Source organism: Callospermophilus lateralis, chromosome 10 (assembly GCF_048772815.1).
Source record: "Callospermophilus lateralis isolate mCalLat2 chromosome 10, mCalLat2.hap1, whole genome shotgun sequence".
Classification (NCBI taxonomy): domain Eukaryota; kingdom Metazoa; phylum Chordata; class Mammalia; order Rodentia; family Sciuridae; genus Callospermophilus; species Callospermophilus lateralis.
The window spans coordinates 34,292,415-34,303,320 of NC_135314.1; positions in this window are offsets into that span (position 1 = coordinate 34,292,415).

A 10,906-nucleotide genomic window follows, 5' to 3' on the forward strand; every position below is an offset into this window, starting at 1 on the left:
ATTGAGAAACATGCCCTGAAACATGCCCTCCCTTACCCATATTGGAAAGAGAGGAGTGATCTACTTAAACTCAGAAAAACAAAGAAAAAATACATAGCATAATCAGAAAAATCAAAATTCAGGCAGTAAAATTTAGATTCAATAGACCTATTCATGAATTCTCCTCCTGGTCAATGAGAAAGCAGTAAATTCAAGAGATTTTGAGTATCAACATCTGATTACTCATTGGCATCAGGGTCTTCCTTAGACCCTTTATCTGATACAAAATCTCATTGAAAATAAAATTACATCAGCTTAAAAGTACAAAAGTTCATCATGCATACAAAAGAATAGTTCATAAACTAGGATTCCCCAAACTTAAAGTGCTAAAAAGTTCAAAAGTATGGTGTTCAGACTAGTGTACAAAAGTGAACATTAGAATATTATTTAAACTGAGCTTAAGAAGTTTGTAGAAAGCTACAAACTATGGATTCCACCTTTCATGCAGGATAATTGATAATTTCTCAAATATTTCCAAAAATAAAGTTCATCAGAACCAAGTCAAAAAAACAACCACCTTTACTTTTCTCTGCCTGGCTTTCTCTTTTTGTACTTTTCACTCTCTTGCTTCCTCAACATTTTTTCCTCTATTTAATTTAATCCTTCTGCTCGTCTTTTATTTTGATATACAAAAAATATGGTATGATTTAACTTAAATACCCTATGCCATTATTCTTATTTGGATCATTGACTTCCAAAAAATAACATGTGGGTGCTACTTTAACTGATCTGTCAGTAAACTCTTTACAATAAGTTTCTACCCATTTTAATTTACCAGGGATTGAACTCAGGGGCACACCCCCAGCCCTATTTTCTATTTTATTTAGAGTCAGGGTCTCACTGAGTTGCTTGCTACCTTGCCTTTGCTGAGGCTGGCTTAGAACTCACGATCTTCCTGAGATGCTGAGATTACAGGTATGACCCACAGTGCTCAGCTTGTGACTCCTTTTTAATCCTTCACAAGTCTGTTACTTTATGGAATACGTTTTGAGCCTTCTTAAATAGCATTACATATTCACAAATAAGGATTCTAAATGAAGGAATAGAAAAAGAGAAGAATCCATTGAATCCTAAAGTTGACTTTAAGGGAACAGAGAAATGTATATATCCTGGAAAAAGGAGGAACTAAACTATGTCATGTTCAAAATAGAGAAAAATCATCCAGATGGCTCTGGTGGAACAGCATCATGGGAGATAAACTAGAGCAATATTCCAGAGCTGGGATAGATATTTATGTTAATGTTGAACAATCAGAATTACTGTATTGAGGAAACAGATAAATCAATGATGATAAAAAAAAATGTGATGAAACATCTCAGTAGAAGTGATAAAAAATCTATGTATTAAATATAAGAGGCTTTGAGAATCAAAAGAAAGGACAAAATTCCAGCTTTATAGACATAAGAAGAATTGATTGAGGATATGGATTTCAAGCTGAGCTAAAATGGACATTCTATTAAAGAGAAATCAAAGTGCATGTAATTTAGAAAACATGAAAATATTGCCTTGGAGAAACTTTGTATTGGAAGCATACAGATGTGAAATTAAAATGAAAGTAGAAGAAACAGTGTAAATTAATTGATGCTATAATAGGATGGGTCTTGTAAATCATGATAAAATGCTACTTGGATTCATACTTAAGTGAAATGTTGACAGCAAACTTCTTCCATTTCTGAATCATGTTCAAGTCATGGAATATCTTTGTCATAAAAATATAGGTCTTGAAAATTTATAACTAATAAGTATCAAATGAGAAATAAGGGTCACATTATGCTTAACAGTCATACCAGGAAGGTTACGTGTGTAACTCTTGGGCTATTTGAACGAATCAAAAGAACCATACATGATAATCCTAATTCTATACCATAATATTAAAACAAGAATTCTAAAACAAAATAAAATGTGTTCTGTCTTTGTACTTAAAGCGAATTCTAAGAAAAAGGTGATATTAAGAGTTTGGAGCATTTCCAGGTTAAGTATAGTCACCTCCTCTCAAATTTCTAAGTTTCTCTTATGTTTACCTTCAGTATTTTGTCTGAAATTCCATGTTGATAATTTTTGATTAATGGATTTAGGTCTACTTTTTTAGATGAAGAATTATTCTTTTGAAAATAATTGGCATGATTATAAGTATCTATATTTACTGTGATCCTAAAATGATAAGAATATATCTACAATGTTAGATGTATATATCAGTTTTAGTTAAATGCCAATTTTTTTTATCTATTTGATTTTATTCACAGATACATCACAGTTCTGGTTTGATTTTATTTTATTTTATGTTTCATATATTTGAACACTGCATTGTTATTCCTGAACTATTAATTATAATCATTGTTAGGTAAAGAATAATGCATCATCACAATAACTTTCTGACTTCAAATTTCCGGGCTTATTGAATGTGTAAAAACAACAGCATTTTTCTCATTTCAATGCTTACACTTAACACATTTGAAAGACTGAGACATTTGTGCTCTAGTCTTTGGAAGAACTTTGAACTCAACCTACTTTAAAAATAGCCAACTTTCTGAGGTCTGTGTGGACTACCTAATTGGTATGAGTGAAGCACAGTGGAATACAGAAGCTAAATTTGTATGCAAGAGTCATCATAAGAAGTATGACACTCACGGTGAAAGCAGGAAACAGCAAGCCAACAGTTCAGAACTAGTCATTCAAATGGACTCAAGGTCACTTGCTTTTGTCTACCTTTCTTATAAAGAGTTACATAGAGTTGGGTGTTGGAAAAAAAATGAATTTTTCATGAAATATTCTGCCTGAGGAAAAGGAAGAAAAATATTCCACTGTGTAGACCCAGAGCAAAATGTAAGGCTGGTATAGAAAAATATGTCATAGGCAAAGCTTGTCGCTTTCTTCTATGACACAGTTGGGTGAATGAAGATTGGCAGTGGCTTAATAATGGATCCATTTCCCTTGAGCATAAACCTGGACCGTAAAGGAGACAGAAAAAAATATCTTCTATCTATTCTTAGGGAATAATTCAGAATTTCCTTTATCAAGAGCTAAATATAGAATTTTTAACACAGGGAAATATACACACATGGGTTTGTTAAAGATTTGCAAAATGCATGCTATTCTACTTTCTTCTCAAATATATAAAATTAGAAGTGAATTTATAGTTAAAGGACATTTCAAGCACATCAGTAAATGCCTTCTTATCAGTTTCCAGTGGTTCTATAAGCAATTTCTGTAGGACCCATTGTCAATAGTTGCTTGTCCTATGTGGGGAGAGAATAAAAGAGAAATGGATAAAGAAAAAAAAGAGAGAGAAAGCAAAGAGAGAGAGAAAGTAAGATATAAAAAAAAGGAAGAGAGGAAGATAAGGAAAAATGGAAGAAGAAAGGAAGAAGAGGGAAAATATTGTACAATATAAGATATATACAATTATATATATAATTGTATATATATACATACATACATACACACATGTAATTAATATAAGACTCAATTGGAAAAATTATACTTAGGAGAGTTATAATGGCTTATTTGTATTTTATACCACCAACAGTCACATTCAATTAAATCTCATACTTACCAATCTGATGTGAATATTATTTTCCTAAATAAGATAAGTTTATATTTTTAAAAATTGTATCAACATTTTTGATAGATAATCTATACTGGTCCCTTTTGTAGCTACCAATTTTACATTGTTTTTTTATATATACATATTCAAATTTAAGTATGCCTACTTTTGTGAAAATTGCTACATCTTTTCCAAGGCTAATTTTTTTCTTATTTTTTACTTTCTCTCTTTCCCTTACAACTTTCCTTATATATCTTCTTTATTTTTTTTCTTTTCTTTTACCCGCTTCTCTTATTGCCTTCCTATGTTAAATAATTTCTTCTAATCATGTGCAAAAATATACCTTGAGATCAACAGGTGAGGTATCAGAGTTTTTAATTGGAAATCTCATTAGAGTTATTATTAAAAGCCTTATCATTACCATCTTTAATAGAAAGCAAAAACAGATAAAATGATTAAAATGACTAAATAATGGCAGATAATTAAACAGATAAATGAAATTAACTGGAAAACTGTTAGAAATAAGGAGCAGGTAAATTAAAGAGCATCTGTTTTTTACTGATCACTATTGGTTTTCCTGACTAAAGAGATGATGAGCTAGTAAATTCTCTTACCTTAGGGAACACAGAAGCAATGACAATGGGGCGTAGCTCTTTTATCTGGATTTAAATGTTATTTGAAGAAATTACTCAAGGAGATGAGGTTAGGTTCTGTTTTCAGATTTGAAACTTAATCTTACTATAAAAATGATAAAAAATTCCTATGTCAGGAGCAGTGCAAAATGTTATGATTTGGTAAAAAATCACTGAGGACAAGATTATCACAATTAAACAAGAACTTGATACTAGGGCATAATAAAGTTTGAATTGCTGCCAACTTGTAGGAGCCCGGAATGCAAAGGTGCGAAGCCTCAGCATCTACTCCAACAACTGAGCTGCAAATTTCCATGAGTGTCTCCTATAAATATATGTGATATGTTTAATTGTAAATGATGGAAAGGAGAAAATTACTGCACACCTATAACATAATTTATGTTGAACAGACAGACAAGTTAAAGTCCCTCAATTCATGACATTAAAAGGGAAAAGCTAATTTTGATCACCATTTCTACATTTTATTCAAGTCCCCATTTTCCATTTTATAAAATGTATATATCTCATACTTTCCAACTTCTGGCTGATTCATTCATAGGAAATGTATGTATGAGAAATAAAATTATGTGCAGTATGCCTATCAAGTTATAATTCTATTTCTACACACACACATACACACACACACACACACACACACACACACACTGCATATGAAACTTTCCCCACAGGCTATTAAACAACCACTGTTAAAGACATGGAAGCATATGACACAGCTAAATCAATTATTTGAAAATTTTGTTTTAACTTTCATCTGTCACTAAGCTAAACTTTAATATTATATTCTTGGCGGTTATAAAGTAGATATTAGGTTTATTCTGAAGAGGAATGTCCATTAAGGGTTTTGTTTGCTTTCCTTTAATTTTTCTTTTTCTTTTCCTTTATTTTGAGAGATACTCGGGATGGAACTCAGGGATACTCAACCACTGAGACACATCCCAGGTCCTATTTTCTAATTTACTCAGAGAATGGTTCTCACTGAGTTGCATAGCACCCTGCTGTTGCTTAAGCTGGTTTTGAACTCAGGATCTTTTTGTCTCAGCCCCCCAAGCCACTGGGATTACAGTTTTCTATAATTTTTTAAAAAAATATATATTAAACAACTTATACATGCTACTTTCACCAAGTTTAAATTGCTGGATTTTTTTTTTTAATTTAAAGAAACAATATCAGCAGTCTCATTGGTTAGAAAAAACTACATTGCTTTAGTTAGTCTGTTACCTACGTGACCACAGGATTCTCCTTCACTCTTCTCTTTTTCACATCCAATGAGAGCACTTGGCACATAGTAGGGGCATCCATTTATAGAAGGGAAGAATACAATGGTACTATGCCTGTTCATTTGTTTTTCTTTATCCTTTTGATACTGAATAGAAACAGAATTATTTAGAGGCTTTAATTGTGTGAGTTCATGAGATGCGACCTTGCATCCTCTTGTGTGCCTGTGTTGCTGGGAGACCTAGGTTACTGCCTACAATTTGTTTTTGTTCTGAATAAAGCTACAGAAATGAAATCCAACAGCTTTTGGCAAGGAAGCTCCCTTTATCACCTCCCTCCCTCCCTTGGGACTTGGAGAATCTTCTCTTCTTGGAAGACCTAGCATTTGTTATTCTTTACACCTACTGTGGCCCCTTGAGATATATTATTTCCCAAAATTTCAACAGAAAAGTTGGATTGACATTTTCTCACATTATTTTTCACACTTCTAACTCTCAAGAAAATAAGAACCACTTGGTGAAAACAACCGTGGTGATATGGCTGCTTCTGTCATTAACTCTTTACAATAATTACCACAACTTAATCTAGTTTTTGTAACTTCCTTTATTTTTAGCTTTCTCTTTCTTTTGGATTTCATTTGGATTCATTGGAGTCTTTCTTTAACAATAATCTTCATTATGGTACTTAGCATAATAATTATAAATGTCAGTATCAAAACTATCTTTGGGATCTTTATCCTTAACCTTTCAAAATTTTACAGTTTTATTATGAAAGTAATAATCAGTTTCTCTCTATTATCAGTAATGGTAATTTTAATTAAGGAAATATTTTACACATTAGCTTCTAGAGTCTAGCAGCCCTGATTTATTTAGAGACTTTCTTCTTTCTCTCATGCTACAGAACAGTGAAAGAAGAAAGATACTATTATGAGGAGTTTCCATAGATGATGTTTAAAACATTTTGGAAAGTCTTTAAAAATCACAGCATTATGCAAGTTTCCCTTCTAATGTACATCTCTCTGACATCATTCAGTAGGAAATGGCAAACATTTTCTTTAAAGGGACAGATAGTAAGTGTTCTAGGATTCCAGGCCAAATTATTTTCATTACAACTACAACACAGTTTTTAGGTTATGAAGAAGACATAATAGTAATGAAGGGGCTTTGTAATAATAGTAATGAAGGGTTTATATCATTCAGTTTCTGAACACTTTTATTAGTTTTTATAGGTGCAATGACCAAAAAAAAAAAACACATAGTAGGTAGTTGAAACAACAGGAACTTATTTCCCCACAGTTCTCAGGCTGAAAGTTTTGGGGAAGTTTAGTTTAGTCTAAAGCCTCTGTTCTTGAATTGGGGTGATAGCCTTCTATGTCCTCAATGGTGCACAGATCTGTTGGTACCTCTTTGTAAGTCGAAACTTTCTCTTCTTATAAGGACATAAGTCAGATTGAATTAGAGCTTTCTCTAAGGCTTCTTTTTGACTTATTCACCTGTAAGGGTGATTAAGGCACATTCTGAAATACTAGGGTTTATACTTTCAACATGTTTTAGATTATGAAGAAACAATTCAGCCAATAAAATTTGGAATTTATATAGCTTTCAAGTGTCCTGAGAAGTCATTTTTTTCTATTCAATTTTTTTAAATGTTTGAAACTGTGAAAACATTGTTAGCTCTTCAGCCATACAAACAAGCTGCAGGACAGAATTCACTCAAGGCTTTTGGTTTGCCAACCCCAACCCTAGAAGCCCATTTTTTCTCCTTAAGCTGTGCTTGCATCTGAATACTAAGAATCAAATTACATTAAAGTATAATGACACTTTAGTAATTACAAGATACTGTGTACATTAAAATTTAATTTTATATCTAAACAACAAAGTAACTCAGTAAATTTTTAAAAAGGGGATTTTATGCTTGATATATTAGACCATTTCTACAGGATATAGCTTTGTTTATGTTTTAACTTAGTTTTAAAAGGATACACATGAAATTATAATGCCTTATGTTTGAATATTAGTCAATATGTTCTATGTAGTTTCATGTGATTTTGTGTCATTTTTCTCACACTTTTGCTGTTAAGTGCATGGATAGTTTATTTTTCAAGTTATTTTCTCAATGTTAAAAAATCATGCATAGTGTCTAGTCTATTAGGGAAAAGCAGATACAAATAAATAAATTAACTAAAGTAGGCGGACATCATAATCCTCAGCTTATACATAGATAAACTGAGGCTCAGAAAGTTTAAATAATTATTATATGAGTAATTTAAAATATTTAACAGGTAACACAGGTTTTATATATTCTGTTACTTAATTTGATGCAGACATATATCAGTTGGATGCATATTATCTTCTATTGAATAATGTATTAATATGATAATCTAGCATTGAAAAGCTGTGTGTTTTGTGAATGTTTGCTACAATTCTCTGTATATTTAATAAAATGTTCATTAAGAAAATGGCTATAAGATTAGCAAATTCTTTTGGTATAGATTTTTAAAACCTGCTATATTATAAGCATCCTAAAATAATTAAGACAAGACTGTTTTTCTAAGTATGGGAAATAGCTATGAAAACATGCAGTTATTGTATCATAAGTGCAAATAGAAATCTATAAAATATTAAATTGTACTTCAAAAATGTATGTAATTTGCATAAGGTCTTTTGAACGTTCGCAAGATAAGTAAGAGTTGAGAAATTTTATAAATAAAAAGCATCCTGAAAAACTGTGTATACACAATTATATCATTTTCTACTTTCATTGAATTCATATTTTATGAGACATAAAAGTAAAAATATGGACACAACAGTACATAAAATTAAACAAAATTGTCATGATAATATTAATTAAAATTTCTAGAAGATACAAGGCAAATGATTGAGAAGTCAAATATTTCATGCTACAAAAGACCTTTATACTATAAGTTCACAGTATCTTATTGAAAAATTTAAACAGGCATCTTAAAACAAATTTAAAAATATATTATTTGTTCTTTTTTTTTGGTGGTGAGCTTCTGGAGTTCTTTATATATTCTGGATGTTAATACTCTGTTGGAAAAGTAGCTGGCAAAGATTTTCTCTTCATATTGCTGCTTCCAAATGCTGTGAAGAAGCGTTTTAATTTGATTCCATTTCATTTATTTATTCTATTATTTCATAAGATGTAGAAGTTTTATTCAGGAATCCATTGCCTACTCCTATATGTTGAAGCATTTCTTCTATGATTTCTTCTAGAAGTTGCAAAATTCTCATCATTCAATTGATGAAAGAAAATAAATGTGGTATATATACATACTGGAGTTCTATTCAGTCATATAAAAGAATGAAATGACATCATTTAAGGGGCAAAGGGATGGAATTAAAGAGCATCCTGTTAAGCAAAATAACCGATATTCAGGAGGATAAATGTTTTCTTTTATATGAGGTAGATGTAGGGGGAGAAATGATAACATGAAAGTGGAAGGCAGACCATTGGAGTAGAAGAATGGTAAAGGGTTGGTGTGAGCGTAAAGGAAAGGGAGTTAAACTGATCAAATTGTTTATATTTATGTATGAGTGTGCCATTATGAAAGCCTCTATTCTGTATAATAAATATGCATCAATTAAAAAATGAGCAAAATCACCCATCAATATTTACATTACAAAAATAAATAAATTAAGACAAACGTATCAATGGAAATATATCCCACACTTATGGTTCGGAAAAAAAAGTACTTAATATTGCATAGATGAAAAAATTGATCTTTATATCAACATAGTCCCTATCAAAATCCAAGCTGTTTTTTTTTTTTTTCTTTCTTTCTTTTTTAAAGAAACTGACAAACCAAGGCTCTGGAAAAATGGTTGATTCTATGCTGAATGTATTAAATTAAAGTTGATATTTGTTGATCTTTATATCAAAAATCAAGGAAGCATTTAAACACTAATGGGAAGAATCATATCAAATGGAAAAATGATCCAGTTTAAAGATATAACAATGGTCAAATTTTCAATAATTTAAATATCAGGAGATCTGAATGGAACTTGGTATAGTAAATTAATATCTTTTAAATCTTGCTCAAAAAGAAAAAAAATGTATCCACTTACAAAGATATTTATAATAAATCTGCACATTTAATTTTCATCTCCTATTTTTAAATTATAGTAATATGTTTACAAAAGTAATCAAAGCAGTTAAATAAGCATCCATTTTCCCAACAATGTTAGCAAACATTATACTGATTTTTTTCTTTATACAAATGAGAATAAGAAATATTTATCATGAGTTTATAAAAGAACAGTAATACAGGGCTGGGGATGTGGCTCAAGCGGTAGCGCGCTCGCCTGGCATGTGTGTGGCCCGGGTTCGATCCTCAACAACACATACAAACAAAGATGTTGTGTCCACCGAAAACTAAAAAATAAATATTAAAAATTCTCTCTCTCCCTCTCTCACTCTCTCTTTAAAAAAAACAAAACAGTAATACAACTCAGATTGCAAAAGAATAACAAATAAGTATATAATGAAAAAACTACTAAATCATCATATTTTCAACCTCTTATGAACTAATCAATTTATTTAAGAATCATAAAATATGCTAAAATCAACATATGAGTGTGTTTGTGTAAATATATGTATGATTCTCTTTTTCCATCCATTTATTGATATATACTTAAGGTGGTAACTTAACTGTGCTATTGTTATTAATGCTACAATAAACTCAGGAGTGAAGGTGTCCTCCATAACCTGATTGTCATTTCTTTGGATATGTATTCAAAAGTATGATTGATGAATCAATAGTATATATTTTTGAGGATCCTCCAAATTGTTTTCTATAACAGCCACTAAAACAATATAAGTATTCTTTTTTCTCTACATCTTGACCAACACTGGTGTTGATAATCCCTTAAATATTTTGCAGGATTCAGCAATGAATGTATCAAATCCTGGACTTTGTTTGGTACATTATTATTACTGATTCAATTTCCTTACTCATTGTCTTTCTGATTTTGTCTCATTAACATATGTTTCTATAACTTTATCCATTTTTTTCCACATTGTCCAATATGTTGGCTCTAAACACACACACACACACACACACACACATACACACACACACACACAATACTCTTAAAGTACACACGATATCTGGCAACATGGACCAACCTGTAGTACATCTTGTTAAATGAAATAGGTCAGGTATAGAAAAACAATACCACATGATGAGATGAGATACATTATTGCCATTACAAATATATATATATATATATATATATATATATATATATATATACAAAAAAATACATATGCATATATGTGTGTGTATATATACATATATAGTATATAAATTTATCTCATGTACACACACACACACACACACTGAATTTGAAAGAGTTGCATTCATGAAAACTGAGAGTATAAGGGTAGTTACCAGGAGTTGTGGTTAGAATAAGGAGATGTTAGTCTATGGGGAACA